Source organism: Papio anubis, chromosome 10, assembly GCF_008728515.1.
Source record: "Papio anubis isolate 15944 chromosome 10, Panubis1.0, whole genome shotgun sequence".
NCBI lineage: Eukaryota > Metazoa > Chordata > Mammalia > Primates > Cercopithecidae > Papio > Papio anubis.
Genome location: NC_044985.1, coordinates 110,520,075 through 110,538,397, shown reverse-complemented (window position 1 = coordinate 110,538,397; position 18,323 = coordinate 110,520,075). Strand labels below are relative to the sequence as shown.

Here is an 18,323-nt window from a genome sequence, read left to right as displayed (position 1 = left end):
AGGGCCTGTTTGCCTTCCTATAGAAATCGGGGACCAGTTTGCTACTCTCTGCTGGCCTCAGTGGAAGTTATTAGCACACACAAACCATCCTTTCTTTTTTATTTTTTAGTCTTTTCTAAATTTTGGTACCTTTGAGTCATTATGCCTCTGTGCTCCCCCTGATAATACAAAATGTGCTGCTTCGGGATCTTTCTCTGCAAGCATCTACAGTTCTGGGAATGAGCTACCTGCACAAGGAGTCCTCCTTGTTCTTAAGAAAGATTCTGAGGCTGAATTAATACTCAGCAGAAAATGGGAGCTAGCATGTCTTAATATCAGTACTTTTGATATTTCAAAGTTGAAGGTGTCATAGACCATGAGAGTCATTTACCTGTTATGTCAGTTCTACTCATTTATTTGGGATGAGATCGGAGTTGGCAGGTTGGTGGCTTTTTATACCTGCAACCTTCTCAAGTAGTAAAGATGTGGAGTTGGGAACTAGCCTCCAATTTGTGCCTTGTGGTTTATTTGGTAAAACATGGCTGTAGCGCAGGGCGATGTATTTCACCGAGTTTGGGGAATGCCTGGTTCTTTTTGGTTCTGTCACTTTTGAGCTAACGTACGTGGCCCTACCTCAGTTCCTCCTAACTGAGCCTCTCCGGTGTCAGAGTCACCCGCATTCATTTTATAAAGAGATAGAAATGTATTGGGTCACAGTTTCGATCCCTCTTCCTTCCCCCGTGCATCTGCCTCTGTCACTCGGCCTTCCTTTCTCCTTAGCCTGAACACTAAGAAGGGTTTTTAAACAAAATACCTGTGTGGAGTCTTTTAAGGGATTCTAACTACTGTAGTTTCCCCCAATGTCCTCTTTGCAGTCATCCAAATCTGTATTGTTCAAGAGCCCTGGGGGCAGAAGTTTCTCATTCTTCTCTAGTTAACGCTTACAAAACCTTATCCACCTGGAAAATGTCCTTCATGTTTTAATTCAAAACTTTTTCTGCAGTCGAAGCCCATTCACCCCATAGACATGGCTTGTAGTGTAGCCTCCTTATTGGCCCTCAACTAAGCCCTCTTCGTATTCGTTTGCAGTAATTAAATAGTAGGTTTCCTGCTTCCTTTTTGGTTCTTTACTCCTTTGCCACTGAGAGTGTGGTCCTCAGACCCCCAGCATTGGGGTTACTTGTAAGCTGGTTAGAAAGGCAGAGTCTTAGATCCCACCCCAAATGTAATGAAGCAGAATCTGCACTTTCACAAAACCCCCAGGAGATCCTACGCACATTTAAGTTAGAGAAGTGCTACTTTATTCCATATCCTTATAATCTGGATATTTTCTCTGTGCTTTTCTTTGGTATGGCTTAACAGTGGACACTAAAGCTAGACATGCTCCTATATTGATGACTTGGACATTACCAAGTACAGTGGAAATGTTTTACCTAGTATTTATGTGCCTCAACTTCCTGTTACTTTAATACCCATGATATTAAAACATTTTGAACTAAATTTGATGTGTATTCTTCCTTTACAATACATTTGTAGTCACTGACGACAGTTTTGGGTCTTTTTTACTGCTATATGTTTACCCCCCTCACCTGTGGAAGTCCCTATTTTTTAATTTAGTGATTTGGCATTTAAGAATCTTCTTTGGCCCTTATATTGAATATCACCTTGTTTTCTGTCTTTTGTTAGGATCTTTCTGTTTCTCTAAATAGTTATGCTGTTAAGATTTCACTGATTTGGGAGTGAGGAGACCCCTTAGTCTCACCCCAGTGCTACTACTAACAAGTTGCACGAACTCAGACAACTTATTTAATGATTCTTTTTTTTTTTTTTGAGACGGAGTTTCACTCTTGTTGCCCAGGCTGGAGTGCAATGGCGGAATCTTGGCTCACTGCAACCTCCGCCTCCTGGGTTCAAGTGATTCTCCTGCCTTAGCCTCCAAGTAGCTTGGATTATAGGCATGCACCACCACACCCGGCTAATTTTATATTTTTCGTAGAAACAGGATTTCACCATGTTGATCAGGCTGGTCTTGAACTCCTGACCTCAAGTGATCCACCCGCCTCAGTCTTCCAAAGTTCTGAGATTACAGGCGTGAGCCATGATGCCTGGCCACTCATTTAATGATTCTAAGTCAACAATACCATACAACCAAGGAAACCCTCATAATACCAGGCCTGGGACTTTTTGATTGCTCTGTCCATATTAATTAATGAGCTTTTTATGGGGTAACTTGGTTATGTGGTGGATACTGCCTGTAGAAATGAGAATAGGGCATTTAAAGCAAACACTGGAATAACTCATCCAGGTGCATCTTTTGGTTAGTCATCAGTCCATCTTCCTTCCCACTTTTATAGAACTCTCAGGTGGGAAAAATGGACTAAGCTGAATTTTTGTTCAGTTTTCACTTTATTTCTTGGATCTATCTCTGGAAAAAATGCAAGTAAACCACTGAATTGTCGAAGGCAGAGGAAAGAGGCCACCATGGGGAAGGCTCCCAGCTTATTGACTTATGGCGAATGGTTCTCAAGTCAACTTCCTATTGACTTTTTCTAACTATGCATTAGAGAGGTGGGAAATTGGCAAGGACTTAGCAATCCTCCCATCTCTACTCAAGAGTCCCTGGGAAGGTCCTTGTTTCTACTAGAAATTCCCACAAAGAGAATGCCAGAAGAAATGATGTGGGGCAAGTCAGTGGCTGTGTTTAGGGGCCCTGGTGAGTATTGCTGATGGTTGGGAGTGAAGAGAATTCAGGAAGGAAGAAAACTGTCTCTAAAGGGGTAAGGCTTTCCAAGGACATTTGCCTGGCCACAACTCTTCCTTATAGTGTTACAGAAGGAAAGCGTGGAGAAACCAAATGAACAGGTAGGCCGTGGCCGGCTTGTGACATATAATAATTTTATGGGGAAAAAAAGCTTCAGGCAGTTTTTGAGGAGAATAAGCAGATTTCACCATAATGCTGTTAATTAAGTGATAATTATAGCCTGTTGATATTTGATAGTAAGGTGAAATTGTGTGGCTCCCTTTTATTTTGAAAGCATTTTGTCAGTGTCTCAGGCTATGGTCTAGAAAGAATAGAAGCTGTTGTTTTCTTGGTGTACTCTGGGACCTGCAGCATCTCCTGTTGCTGTATTTAAGGAGGATCTGTTCTTCTTACCACTGCCTTAGGGTTCAATCTGGAAACCCTGGTATTTAACCACCTGGAAATCAACTTGTTCTGTTCATTGTCTAATTTTTAGAATCTGGAACCCTGTGTGCTCACAGATAATGGTATATATGCCCTGCATATCCCCCCTTTGCTGTTTTTTGTCAATATTAAATTTGGGGAAAGCAGACCTAAAAGCGTCTTCCTGAGAAGACATTTTAAACCACAGAAACAGCAACTACAATTTATATCTCAGTCTTGCATTTGACTATTGGGTTTTGTGTGTGTGTGTGTGTGTGTTTTGGTTTTTGATCATAAATTATCTTCCGAGGTATGGATATTTATCTTATAAAGTAGAGAAAACCTCTATGAAACAGTGTTCTGATTTACGAACAGCCTCTTAGAGAATAAAGTTAGTGGGTTTATTTTTTAAAGTCTATAAATTCTGGAACAGAGGGAATCTAATATTTAAGGTTTTGCTGGGTTTTTTGTTTGTTTGTTTTTGTTGTTGTTGTTGTTGTTGTTTTTGAGACAGAGTCTTGCTCTGTTTCCCAGGCTAGAGTTCAGTGGCTAGATCTCAGCTTGCTGCAACCTCCACCTCCTGGGTTCCAGTGATTCTTGCGCCTCCTGAGTAGCTGGGATTACAAATGTGCACCACCACGCCTGGCAAAGTTTTGTATTTTTAATAGATATGGGGTTTCATCATTTGGCCAAGCTGGTCTTGAACTCCTGAGGCCTCATGTGATCTGCCCTCCTTGGTCTCTCAAAGTGCTGGTATTACAGGTGTAAGCCACCACGCCCGGCCCTTGAGGATTTTTTGTTTTGTTTTGTTTTGTTTTTGACTCTCAGAGGTTTCAGGGCAATGAGCGTGATGAATGGGTCGTGTAAGTAATGTGTGTCTCCTTGTTCACTGCAGCCTTATCTCATTATCTCCCTGAACTTTGCAAATGATTGTGAAACCAGGTATTGTCTCCATTTTGTTAAACTGTTAATTTGTTGCAGTAGGCTGTCCACTGTGTTGTAATGTGTCTAGTAGTATTCCAGGCCCTTACCCATTAGAAGCCAGCAGCATCTCTCCCCTGCCACCCCATCCTGGTTGTGACAACTAGAAATAGCTGCAGACATTGCCACATGTTCCCTGTGGGGCAAAGTGTTTTCACCCACACAAATTGAGAACCACTGCCACCCTAGAGATTTAATGAAATGCTTGGAGAGTAGAGGGTGTCTGTAAAGAGAAGTCGGTTGAGCCTCACGAGCGTGTTTCTGCCAAAGGCCAGATGGATGACTTCTGTCTGGCCCTTCCATGGGCCTGAAGGTTACCCCATTTATCTCCCTTGGGACTGCAGTCCCCTCAGAGTCTCTGTCTTAGTTTGGGCTGTTATTACAAAATTGAGTTGATGGTGGCTTAAACAACACATATTTATTTCTCACAGTTCTGGAGGTGGGGGAGTCCAAGAATGAGGCACCACAGACCCTGGTTTGGTGTGCCCTCTTCCTGGTTTGTGATGGCCGTCTCCTCATTGTAGCCTCTTGTGATAGAGAGCAGAAAGCAAGCTCTCATGTTTCATCATAAGGGCACTTATCCCACCCATGAGGGCTCCATCCTCATGACTTAATTACCTGCCAAAGGCCCCACCTCCTAATGACCAGCATGTTGAGGGTTAGGATCTCAACATATAAATTGCAAGGAAAGGCATGTTTCAGTCCATAACAGTCACTATAAATATTTCTTAATGACGGTTCCTTAGCTAAAAGTTGTCACTACCTGTTTATTAAGAATGGGGCACAACAGTCCATGGGGAGCTGCTTTTAGCTCAGCCAGAGAGGCAGCTCAACACTGCAATAATGTGATATGCAATTTCATTTAAGAATGCTGTTACGGGCTGGGCACGGTAGCTCACACCGGCAATCCCAGCACTTTGGGAGGCGGAGGCGGGTGGATCACCGGAGGTCAGGAGTTTGAGACCAACCTACCCAACATGGTGAAACCTCATCTCTACTAAAAGTACAAAAATTAGCCAGACATGGGGGTGTGCACCTGTACTCCCAGCTACTCAGGAGGCTGAGGCAGGAGAATCGCTGCAACCTGGGAGGCAGAGGTTGCAGTAAGCTGAGATCACACCACTGCACTCCAGCCTGGGTGACAGAGCAAGACTCTGTCTCAAAAGAGAAAAAAAAAAAAGAATGCTGTTAGGGAACTTTTAAGCAAGAGGCTTTTTCCACATTAAAAAGAAAGAGGCTGAGATGTCAGATAATGGAGAAAATAGAGAGGGGCAGGAACGAAGTGGAAGTACGACTTGAAAGATGAAAGCAAAGGCCCAGGAGCTTTGGGGTCAGGAGGTGAAAGGTCGGCCCCTCTTTGTCAACTGGAAAAATTTTGCCTCTTTACACAAGGCAGTAAAGAAGTGTTCGCAGTCAGTTAGAAATTTGCACCATTGTCTGCCTCAGTGACCTTAGAGCTGCAAGCAGCGGATGCATTATCAATTATTTTAGATTATCTTTCTGAGATTTTCCCCCCTCCTCTTCCAGCTGCCAACGATTAGATGTGCATCTGGCAGCAATTTCAGTTTTTCGTCAAGTTACTCAGGCAGCAATGACTGGCTAGATCACACTCCTGTTCAGTTCCTTCAGATGAGAGATTGGGGAAAAGAATTCGGAAACAAAAGCCTCCCAATTCCCTGCCCCCACCCCCAACAATTATAAACATGCTTTAGAACCTAGAAATAATGCCTAAGAATCTCACTGAACACCGATTTAAGCATATTCATGTGATTTCTTTGTAAATTTTTAGAAGTCTTTCATTAGCAGACTTAGAAAGAGTAAGGGGTCTTCAAGCTTCTGATTTTTTTCAAGCAATAAAAGTGGCCTTTCTGATATTTCTGTAGACAGCATTCATTTGAGATCTTCCCCGTTGTAGGTGACTGCTATTGTCTCGACACTGAATTTGTACTCTTGCCTGTGTAGGTAGACAGGTCCTTGTATAACACTGTATTACAAATCATATCTTTAGCCTTACTACTACTGTGACTTTGACTTTTTCTTTTTGTTCTGGCATTTTCCCATTCCTCCTTTCTGAAATAACTTTGTCCTCTCTTCGCAAGTTGCATCCTAATTTTGGCTTCAGATTCAGTCCTTGCCTAGCATTTGGTTGGTGGAGTCATCCATGCTTGCTAGTTCCACCACAGTGTTTTTGGCTGGTGTGTTTTCAGGTATCAGGAAAAGATGTGGGATCCAAGGGTTTCTAGTTCTTCATAACAGTGGTTACACTAAGAGCTAATGATTGAAGGCTTATTATGTGTCAGGCACAATGATAAGAAAATGTCATGTATTATCTCATTTAATCTCAATGATAACCCTGTGAAATGGGCAATGCTCTCCAGTGTTAGAGATGAAAACGTCTGGGATTTTGGAGGGTGAGCAACTTGCCTGAAATCACAGAGAAAAGAACAATGAGAGATGGGATAATGGAACTTGTCTTAGTTTCCTTTCAAATTTTAATTCAGAAATAAGTTTTGACTTAAACAAAATTATCAGTCTTTAAAAAGCATGACAGCCATGTAATAGCTCCGTCTTCATTCTGAAAATAACCTTTTTTGGGGTTGAATTCCCTGAAGTACATTTTTTAATTCAAAATCGCATGCAGGTTACTCACTTGTCACTCAGAAAGAGGCAACTCCAGGGAAACACACATTTATTGCATTATTGCTTTACTGTAAGCAACAGTTCATAGCTTTCTGTTGAATTCATCAGGCTAATTAATATGGTTCCTGCCTATGTATGGCCTTCTGAAATCTAAGATGAATGGTATGCTTTTCCTTGCTCCTTTTACATTGACTTTTGTTTAAGAATTACTATCATAGCCCAGAAATCTTTAGGACTTGCATTTCCATAACAAATATTCTTCAGGTAAAGCAAATGAGAATTGTGGGTCAAATACATTTGAAATATGCTGCCATATACTTGTATTATAATCAGTTTCAATTGGTTTCAGAGAGGGAGTGCTTCTTCAAGAGTTAGACCACTTTGTTTCTTTTTTTTTAAAGAACAGTTCACTTCAAAGAATCCCAGATCAAATTCTTCTCAACATTTTCCCCCTGATATTTTCCTCAAAGCAAAAAGGAAAACAACGGCTAAACCTTTTTTGCTTCTGTAAGATGATGGCTTCCTGGAGAGGTTCCTTAGATCAGGGGACTCCAACCTTTTTGGCACCAGGGACAGGTTTCATGGAAGACAGTTTTTCCATGGCTGGGGGTGGGGGATGAATGGTTTCATCAAGCATTCTTTTCTCATAAGGAGCATATGCAACCTAGATCCCTTGCATACACAGTTCATGATAGGGGTCACACTCCTGTGAGAATCTAATGCCGCTGCTGATCTGACAGGAAGCAGCGTTCAGGTGGTTATGCTCATCCACCATTCACCTCTTGCTGTGGAGCCTGGTTCCTACCAGGCCATGGATCTCTACTGGTCCACAGCCTGGGAACTGAGGACCCCTGCCTTAGATGTATGTTGTAGGGAAAACCTACTGAGCTTGAGCTTGCCCCTATTAGGAACTAGTGGGAGTGGCATTGTCCTATGTTAGGCCTGTTTAGGAATCAGAAAAACCTATGGGAAGATCATGGCGCCACAGCTGAGATACCTCATGCTTGTTTTGGAAGATGCTTGGTCAATTCAGTAGATTTTTCTTACATGACCAAGTTCTTCCATAAAGTCAACCACAACCCATACTATCGGGGACTCCAGCTAAAACTTGCGGTGAGTAGGAAATAGATTAAACACAGGTTTTCCCACTTCTCTAGCTGCCAAAAGTGATGTCAGTGGTGTTAATGATTCTTACCTCAGTTCGCTGCAGACCAGGGATGTCTATGCAAATGCTTGTTCAGTGCCTGATTCCTGGGCTGTTATGGAAAAACTGATGATGGTTGAGAAACAATTGGGTAGTCAGACGGTTACTCAAATGTAAAATCAGACGCTTGCTTTCTTGAAGCAAATGGACTCCAGGGAGAGGGCAAAGAATGAGATACCTATTAGTTTTTAACAAAAAGTAAAGGCAGTGAAAATAGGGTCTGCCTGATTCCCTTTTGTCTAATTGTAGAAACAGTATTGCACACAATTTTCACCATCCATACACTAAATGAAGTTGTGATTGTAATGTAAGTCTACTGGTTTGTATCAAAGCCAGACCTATAAAACCTGTATCCTGTAATCTGACGATTACAAACAAAACCCAAAAGTGATGTGAAATTACGATAGAAACCTCAGAACTGAAATGCAATTTCTGTGAGTGAAAAGACGCTGCAGAAATAATGCTCATGAAAGCAGAAGGAAGACATTAGTACGACATTCTTACTTGGTAGGGACTATTCTGCCATATTACCTTTATGTCTTTTCGTAACAGGTTTATTTTGGTTGAACTCTGTTAAAATTAAAGCTTACTGACTGAGCGCGGTGGCCCACACCTGTAATCCCAGCACTTTGAGAGGCTGAGGCGGGTGGATCACTTGAGGTTGGGAGTTCGAGACCAGCCTGGCCAACATGGTGAAACCCGTCTTTACTAAAGATACCAAAATTAGCCACGTGTGGTGGTGTGCACCTGTAATCCCAGCTACTCGGGAGGCTGAGGCAGGAGAATTGCTTGAACCCAGGAGGGGGAGGTTGCAGTGAGCCGAGATAGCACCATTGCACTCCTGCCTGGGTGACAGAGTGAGACTCTGTCTCAAAAAAAAAAAAAAAAAAAATTAAATCTTCTTGCCTGAGAGTACATGTGATCTGACTTGAAATGAAGAGGGATTTTTTTGTTTTTTGGTTTTTTTCCTGAGTCCTTTTACCTTGAATCTGTCATGTACATAGGACAAACTATAGTATTGGTAAAAGGGAGATTGGAAACATTTTGATTTACATTTGAGGGGAGGAGCTGTTATGGTCTTAACCTCATTTTCTTTATCAGCATGCTTCCTGTTAATAAAAAGAATGGGAAATAACGGAAGTGGATATTCTTTGGCTTAAAAGATGTATTAGTATTTATTCAGATGTCCTTAATATATCATTGACAGACTACTTTTAATTACTGAGAATTAAATGTTGTTTTAGTCTGTCTTCTCCACAAATTCCTAACCATCCTGAACAGTTTCCAGAATCTCCTTCTGCCTTTGGTAGCTGGGGAAGGAGAAATTCACGGGACTGACAGAATTCAGCCCGGTAGCCTCAGCCAGAGCTGACAGACTTGATGGTCGCCTTTTGGTCTTTTTTTTTTTTTTTTTGTAATGCGTGTGCCTTTCTTCATTGGTGGTCTCCTGAAGTCACCAGCCCTGCCAGAAGCTCTTTCACTGGGACAAAAGGGGAACTGGAGCGAGATGGCCTCTCACATGTTGGCAACTCTCCCTGAATTTTCTTCCTTGGCAACCCTGCACACTGGAAGGTCTGGCCAGCAACCTTGTTATTTTCACCAGCCCTCTCCCATGTGACTTGCACCAGGCAAAAGTGCTATTTAAGCAGCTCCATTAAAGCACTGACTTGGCTGGTTGGCTTAGCCTTTGCCATTTAAGACCACAAAACCAAGTCTTTCCAGCTCAATCCTGGCCTATTTTAAAAGAAGTTCGTTTCCTTTCTTTAACTAAAATGGCTTTCTCCTTTCAACATCCAAGTAGCAAACATGTTGGTCTTACCTCTAACTTTAGCTCAATCTTCACTTGATGTGTGTGAGTATGATCTGAAGGCTTTAGAGTTGAGAATTGAGAATTCACTGGTTAGTTTTCTCCTTTTCCAAGCTTCAGCTTGCCCCCATACCTTCCAGCTGTCCCTTGTAAAGAACAGAGAGATTATCCCATGTCCCAGACTTCAGAGGCTCTCTGGATTTAGCTCTTCTTCTTTGTGTCAGCAATATGACCATAGCTAATAGCGCTGGACCAGGAGAATGCAGCTTACTCCTATGCTACTAACTCAAATGCTAGAACCAAGGCTTTCAGCTGGGAAATTCCTTTAGTAAGTGTTTCACAGTCTGTCCATAGGTCAGTGGTCGTTTCTATTCATCTGAGATTTTATAGTGGGATTTTATCGAGGTATGAATTTGAATGAGGAACACCCATCTATTACCAGAACTATAAAGGTATTTGAGACTGCTGATAATGTGTGTGTGTGTGTGTGTGTGTGTGTGTGTGTGTGTGTGTGTTTACTGGGCTCATTTGCCAGATTCAGGTATGCTGAATGTGTGTGTTGTAAGGTGCTTTATTAATAAGCATTCTAGAAGACATGATTTGCTTCCTGTTAGTGATACTGTGAATTAAGTGTATTAGCAGTGAGGTAACTGAAGAAGTGAATTGTGGTAGGAGGGAAGGGTATGCAGTTTAATGTAATTGTGTGAAATAAGAAATCAACAGACGGGGGAAGACGGAATAGAGAGAGGTCACAGGCATCACTGTCAGAATCTTGCAAGGTACAGAGCTACCCACTGACCCCTCTGCTCTCATGAAGGGAATCTTTTCTAACCTGAGAGGAATCCTTCTGCTCTCCTGGCTCTTCCAAATATTTTGCCTGTGCCATTCCCTTAAATACTGAGGCTTTTGGAAACTAAAGCCATGGAGCCAGAAGATTTTCCTGCTTTCAAATTCCTACTCTCCCCATATTGTACAATGCATTGGGATAATGGGGAAGGGATAGAATACCAGGAGGCTTTAAAAAGTTGGATAACATTTCAAAAAAATTTCTCATCGTGGATTTTTAAGAATGGGAAAGATCGAAGTATGATTAAAACAGTATTTTCCTCTCCTACTTAGACTTTTTTGGGGGACATTAAATGTAGCATTTTAAAAGTTCAAATCCTTTAAGTGGATTGTGGAATTACAACCACTGCTGAGTAGTGGTTTTCCTGGTGGCGGGGAATATAAGTCATGTTTATTCCTTCTTTACATCTTCCTGTATTTTATACATTTTCTGTATTATATTCAAGATATATTTTTTAAAAAACACAGCTGTTTGTGTTAACTGAAAGCGAAATATACTGTTTTGATTCATTTCTTTAAGTGCAGGAATTTATATGAATTTTCTACTTCCGTCTACAATATAAGATTTCAAACAATGACCTCTATTGAAAAAAAAGTCATCACTACAGTCATTTTTTTAAAGCACAGTTGGATAAGGAAGAGTTACTTTCTAACAATTTAGTATATGACAGTAGCCAAGAAACTTAAAATATTTTACTCTTATTTCCCTAGTAAAAGTAGAAATGACTAGCAATGCTCCAACTAGGTTTTTATTACTATATTGCACTTGATTTAACATATTGGCAAGAAGTTTCAAAACATATGAATACAGGATAAAAACATTTGTCAATTGTTTTGACCAAGAATGCATTGCCGAAAGTGTACAAACCTTTTCATCATACTTATACCCTCGTGCTGTTTCCAGCTGCTTTCCCAGTAAAACGATCAGTAAGCTGAGACAATGTAAAAGGAAGCAAAGCCTTTATTTGTTTTTCAGCTATTGTAGGCATAGTTTAAGTCGGTGGAACCCAGAAGATGGAAATTCCTACTAGACGCAATAATGCAATAATCCATAGGTCTCAAGTAGCATTGCTCAAGTGTTGACTTATTTGATAATGCTTTAAAAATTACATTTTTCATTACTGGCAACAGGATTAGGTGGGTTTTATCTTACGAGAATATACATGCAGAGGGGCATAGTAGATACTGATGTGGTGATGAAATTTTGTCAAAATGTAATTTCCTGCTACTAAATCTCATGACAGGTGCATTGTATTTCTGCCTTCAGAATTTATTCCCCAATGATGTAACCAGAGAGAATGTATTGTAGGAACATCATCACTTGATATTTGCAGTGTCTTCTGTTAAGGAAATGTTTTGCCTTTTTTTTTTTTTTCCAGTTTCTGCGTGTTACAAATGAATTTTTGCATTTGTAAAACTTTGTAGCAATATTTGCTACCTCTGGTCAGTCAATTGTCTCCCTTCAGTCAATGGAAGTGGTGTATATATAAAGTGTATTAAACATGTATGGCTATGCGGGCCTTTTCCCTGCTTATTCCAGTCTTTATCATTGTATTTATGCTTACCGCATTGAATGACGGACTGCAATACCCTAGTATGGGCATCGCTGTTTTTCTTTTTTAAAAATATATTAAGTTACACAAATGTTTGCCTTTTTTGAGTGAGTTGCTTTATTCAAGTTCAGCCTTGCTTGATTGTGAGTCTGTGGAGCTAGGGAGATACAGACAGATGAACTTTAGTCTCATTAAGCTTGTGTTGAGGTCTGTCTCTAAAGTGAGGAGACTTCCTTACCAACAAACTCATCAGAGCAAGTGTTGTATACAACTCTGCTTTTGGAACTTCAGTCTCGGAGCTCTTTGGCTTTAGATAATACCTCACTGGGAACTATTGCCCAGCTTAGTCAGTCCCATTATTCACCATATTTGGCTCTTGAAGCTTTTTGGCCGTCTCCAAAGATCAAACATGTTCTCAGAGGGCTAAGACTGGCTACTATAGAGACTATTCAAAAGAATATGCCCAAGGCTGAGCAGGCATTCCAAAAATGCTGCAAACAATGGCTGCATGACTGAAATAAGTACGCAGCCCCCAAGGTGGCTGTTGTGAGGACAGTTCTCACTGAAGGATGTCCATGTAGCTAAACTTTATGTGCGTACACAGATACACACGTCCTGTACAAAGACAAACAGGTGTGAACTTCAGACTTTCCCTTTATGTTTGTCCAGGTCTCTACTGCCTGTTCCCATTGCCACCCCCTCGTCAGCATTGCCTCACACTGTTTACCACTTACTTTCACTTTTTCATAGTCTCTGATGTTGAATGCCACCAACGGGCAGCACTTGTGGCTGAGACAAGTGTTGATCAGGACTTCAGATAAGGGACTTTGAAAAGTAGTGTGCTAAGTAAGACTTTCGAAGGAAGGTATCAGTGGACCTGATATGTCCTTTTATTCCCTGCCCTTTGAACATACTTGTGGATAATGACAGGGATCATTTCCAAGTGGCCCAAAGCAATAGATTTCAGCACCCAGTGAAGCCACATTTTTTTCCCTTTCCTCAAAGGGCCCCGGGTTTCTGTCCTTATGCATCCATGCAGGTTGGTACGTGTGATGATAAAAGAGGGTACAGTGTGTTCCTGTACAAAGCTGTTCACCCACCCCTCCTGGAGAAGAGCCAGATAGGAAATGAAAAACATACCATATGCCCTTTGCTTTTCCCCCATTTTATATTTGGCAGTTTGATTGTTTGTCACAAGTCCTTTAATAAAGTATGGCCTTCCTGCCTAATTAGAGGCCCAGAGCTGTGAAGCTCTGTTAAGCGCTAATCTAGAAATTCTAGTGGGAACATTCTTATATGCATTCAGGAGAAGCTTGACAGTAAGTAAGAGATCTGGAGCTTGTTGTGGGGAGTTTCCTAGCATACCAATGGCTTGTGAAGGGATGGGCTTTCCTTTCATTTGTAGACACCACACAGAGTAAATCCTGTTTCTCTGGCAATTAAAGGGGCAAACTTGGAATGCTTTCATTTTTTGTTTGTTTTTACATTGGGATCGTCATGCCAAGTCTTCATTAGTCAGTTAAAAAAATAGTTTGTTTACCTGTCTTTTAGAGGCAGAGTTAATATTTAAAAATAAACAGAAATCTCCTAAAACTAGAGTCCTCATTTGGTAAACTTTGACTTATCAGAAAACCATTGTGTAATGAATGATGACTGATCCCAGCCATGATCATTCCCTTCAAGAGGAGACAGAGGAAAAAAGATATTAGGTTGGTCCAAAAGTAATTGTGGGTTTTGTAATTTCATTTATGGCAAAAACCACAAATACTTTTGCACCAACCTAATATATTGGTCCACACTTATGTTTTGTGTATTTTGGAAGTTGTCACTATCCTTGTAGGTGATGTGGATTATTACTGCTACATCTTGACCATATGTCAGTGTAGCATGTCCTTGTTGTCTCTATAATTAGATAAAGACCTCTTAGCGTGTCATTCAAGGTTCTTCACCATCTACCTCAACCTACATTCGTAGACTTAATTCCTTCTATCCCTCCTTAGATATCTTGGGGTCCAGAGAAGCCACTTCCTCTACTTGAGCCTGCTCACGGCTGCGATCTCACCCCGTAGGACCTTGTCATATGTTCTCAATGGGAAGTGTCCTTTTCCTTTTCATGTATTTTACTCCTATTTATTAAGTGCTGCTATGTGGCAAGCCTTGTGTTACATTCTGGGACTGCAACACTGAAGCAACATAGACACAATCCCTGTTTCCACCTCCCCAAATTATTCTTTTTCTTCCAAAACCAAGCCAGGTGTGTCAGTGAGGTGCTTCCCTTACACCCCCAGCTGGGAGGATTCTTTCCGTTCTCCACATGTCTAGAGCTATTGCCCCCATGCGTGTATCATAGCATGTACTGATGTCTACTTCACATGCCATGTATTTATGAACAGAACTTGCCTTCCTTTCTAGAATTACTAAAAGGCAGAGTTTCTGACAGAATTCAACTCTCTACAATTCCTAGTATTTAGTGCAACCATGTACTCATTCAACAAGTATTTCTTATTTACTCTCTGCTAAATACCCTTTGGTGCACTCTATAGATACTGATATTTATATTATAGATAAGTTTTGAATGCATGAAAAATAAGGGCCTCTAAAAGACTATGTAATGTAATCCTTGAGTAAAAGATGCTCTATGAGGTTGAAAAAGAGTCTTCACTCTGAAGGGGAATCATGGATAGTGCCCCTTTAAAATTTACCTTCTTGACTTGCGAAGAAGAAATGCTGTGCTTCTGCCTAAATAACTTATTTCTATTAGACGTAAATCTGAATCCTTTTGTTTTCTTATTTAATGATTAAGTAGGTCTGTTTTGCTTAGGTCTCCCTTTGCATCTAAAATTCTCATGTCAAACAATGTTTGTGCACATTAAAAATTGATTTCCAATTCTGTCATGTGAAGCTCTGCAACTCTGCAGCTGACTTTTAACCAGAGAGAGATGGAACACAGACTGACTACAACCCGCTCATACTGGATGGTCATTTTACATAACAACTATAATGTATGTTTTTGCTTCCATCACAACACCAAAGAATTTTCTGTTTTTCCTTTGTTAAACCTCTGAAACATCCAGCTCATGTTGATTGGTTTACAGATTCCACACTGATGACTTTTAGTTAGTGATTTCTTTAGACTCTTGCATTTTGAAATAAATAAAAAGTTAATACAGTTTGTTGATTGTATTTAGGTGGACAGTACTATTTGTTCCTGTAATTTCAGTTTATATGACACTGCTCCTTGTAAAAGAAAGGTTCTGAAATAGTGATTGTGCAGTTTGAGATGCCTGTGGTGATGAATTCTTTCATTTTTCTTTTCAGAATGAAGACCTAAATGACCTCAGCAAATCCTCCTCTAACTCATGGGTACCCAGACTCTAAATATTTCATGATTCACAACTAGGACCTCATATCTTCCTCATCAGTAGATGGTACGATGCATCCATTTCAGTTTGTTTACTTTATCCAATCCTCAGGATTTTATTGACTGAACTGCACGTTCTATATTGTGCCAAGCAAAAAAAAGAAAAAAAAGAAAAAAGAAAAGAAAAGAAAAAAAAAAAAGCACTGTGACACCAGAACAAGGAGTCTGCATAAACTTCATCTTCAACCTTAAGGACTTAGCTGGCTACAGTGAGCTGATGTGCCCACCACCGTGTCATGAGAGAATGGGTTTACTCTCAATGCATTTACAAGATCCATTTCATCTGCTGCTGAAACTGTGTACGACAAAGCATCATTGTAAATTATTTCATACAAAACTGTTCACGTTGGGTGGAGAGAGTATTAAATATTTAACATAGGTTTTGATTTATATGTGTAATTTTTTTAATGAAAATGTAACTTCTCTTACAGCACATCTTTTTTTTGGATGTGGGACGGAGATATACAATGTTCCGTTGTAAAGAGTGGAGCAAATGCTTAAAACAAGGCTTAAAAGAGTAGAATAGGGTATGATCCTTGTTTTTAAGATTGTAATTCAGAAAAAATAATATAAGAATCATAGTGCCATAGATGGTCCTCAATTGTATAGTTATATTTGCTGATACTATCTCTTGTAATATAAATCTGATGTTGAGCTGAGTTCCTTATAAGAAGTACTCTTAATTTTGTATTTTTTCCTATAAGACAATAGGCCATGTTAATTAAACTGAAGAAGGATATATTTGACTGGGTGTTTTTAAGTGTCAGCTTAAAATTGGCAATTGAATGGAAGCAAAATTATAAGAAGAGGAAATCAAAGTCTTCCATTGTATATATTGTAAAGAGAAGGAGATGGGTGATTCCTTCAAATCAAAAACTGTCTTTGGAATGAACAATGTGGGTGTTTGTAAATTCTGGAAATGTCTTTCTATTCATAATAAACTAGATACTGTTGATCTTTTCTTCTCTCCCTCCCCCCACCACTTCTGTAAGTTTCTGCTCTATTCCCACCATTTTTTTTTTCTGTGCACACATGATATATTTCATTTCCTGCATTGTCTTGAGAAAGATGATAAGACAAGTGAGGTCTTGCTAACCAGAAATTAAAATTCCAGAAAGTGTTTTGCATTATGACCAGGGCTACGTGTCACTTTCCCTAAGACCCTTACCTTATCTCGTATTTTTTGAGAACTTCCAGTGTTACATTATTTAACTGAATGTAATTGGCCCATTTGCCTTGGTGGGTGCTGGCCTATTAGTGATTAGTTAATAAAACACAGTATACAGAGAGCACATAAAAGCTTAATGATCTGCTACTGAAACATCTAGCCAGCAGTGAAAATGTTAATTCTTTTCTTGTTTGGAAAGTATGCACGTCTTGGAATTTTTTCCATGTGAAAAAGAAATGGCAATGAATGCATTTAAAGATATTGCCGACAGATTTTTAAATCTTTTTTACCAGGAAACTTCCGAAAGGTTAAATGAATTAATGCACATATCAGGCTCCTTCTGAGTCTGTGGGAGCCTCTATCTCTCTCTCAGGAATTCCCAGCCCTACTGTTGGAAGGAGCAACATTTTATTTCTCTGAACGCCTAAGCTCCCTGGGTGGGAGTGGGGACTACAAAGTAGGGGCCAGGGTTGGAGGGCATTGTGGTGGCTGCTGCCTCCTGATGAACTGTTTGGGGACCCCAGCTCTACTCAAAAGGGAGCAGAGATATATGGAACCCCTCACACTGCTGAGGCCCGTGTTACTGTTCATTCAACCAGATGGCATGTACCTCACAGACTGTTGTGCAATGTTCATTGTTGCAGATTTTAATCATTTGCATGCTCATCAATTTCTAAGATAAATAGGGTCTAGAGTCATAAGAATCCATTGTTTTCAAGGAACTTGCAGAATTACATCATTTCCTATTAGTAGAGAGGACTACCCATTTTGAAAATCTGATACGAAAGTTGTTTTTCACTTTTGTAAAAAAGACTTTCTTAGTCAAACTAACTTTTCATATTTTCAAGCATTCTGATTCATACTCTTGCTAGTGGAAGAAGAGAGCAAGCTGCCCTGCTCTTTTCTTTTGAGGACTGAAATAGTTAAAGAGAAATCAATGAACAAAGTCACTCCCAACCATTTTTTCTGTAAAGCTGGTTATTATTTCTCAAGGAACCTACACTTTGAATATATGTTACCGAGATACCTCTGCATGTGGAATTATCAACATGTTTTGGATGAGAGCAGAAATGAACAGACTGGAAAAATCTATCTCTTGGTTTCTATTTCTCTGACTTTTTGAGTCAAATAGCATAAAGGTAGAAATTCTTACTTAAGCTGCTTCTAGTGGTGCCTGAGCTGGTTTTGATGGTGGCATCAAACTACCAATTTAAAACTGGAAGTTGCTGGTACTCAAACCAAAAACTCATGCTCTGGCAACACGAAGGGTTTCCTTTGAGCAACGTCAGCTGCTAAGTCCTTGTGTTCAGTTCCCATTGAGGAGAATTGGCTTTTATCCATTTCAAAGGATTTGTAGGCCAGCCAAGGGCTTTCATTATTGAGGCTTCTAGTGGCCTCTGGTTAACCTAGAAGTTAGTGGGTTTTTCTTCCTGACACCAACCTCTCACAGCGTTCTTCCTTAGAGACTTAGGCAGAGTTTTAAAATCCTCTTTTGTGAAAAGAACAAATATGTTTCATGACTTTGATGATATCTTCATTCTGGGCAAAAGAATGGCCCTAG

At 40.2% G+C, this 18,323-nt stretch overlaps 1 protein-coding gene across 1 annotated transcript in view; it reads left to right on the top strand.

Annotated features, from left to right (window-relative positions):
- The window catches only part of IRS1 (insulin receptor substrate 1), a 63,742-nt gene extending 45,890 nt beyond the window's left edge, over positions 1-17,852 (top strand). Inside the window, exon 2 of the mRNA XM_009183191.4 lies at positions 15,492-17,852. The gene's annotated coding sequence lies outside the window, so the exon portion shown is untranslated. The remainder of the gene's footprint in view (positions 1-15,491) is intronic.
- Positions 17,853-18,323: the final 471 nt, after the last annotated feature.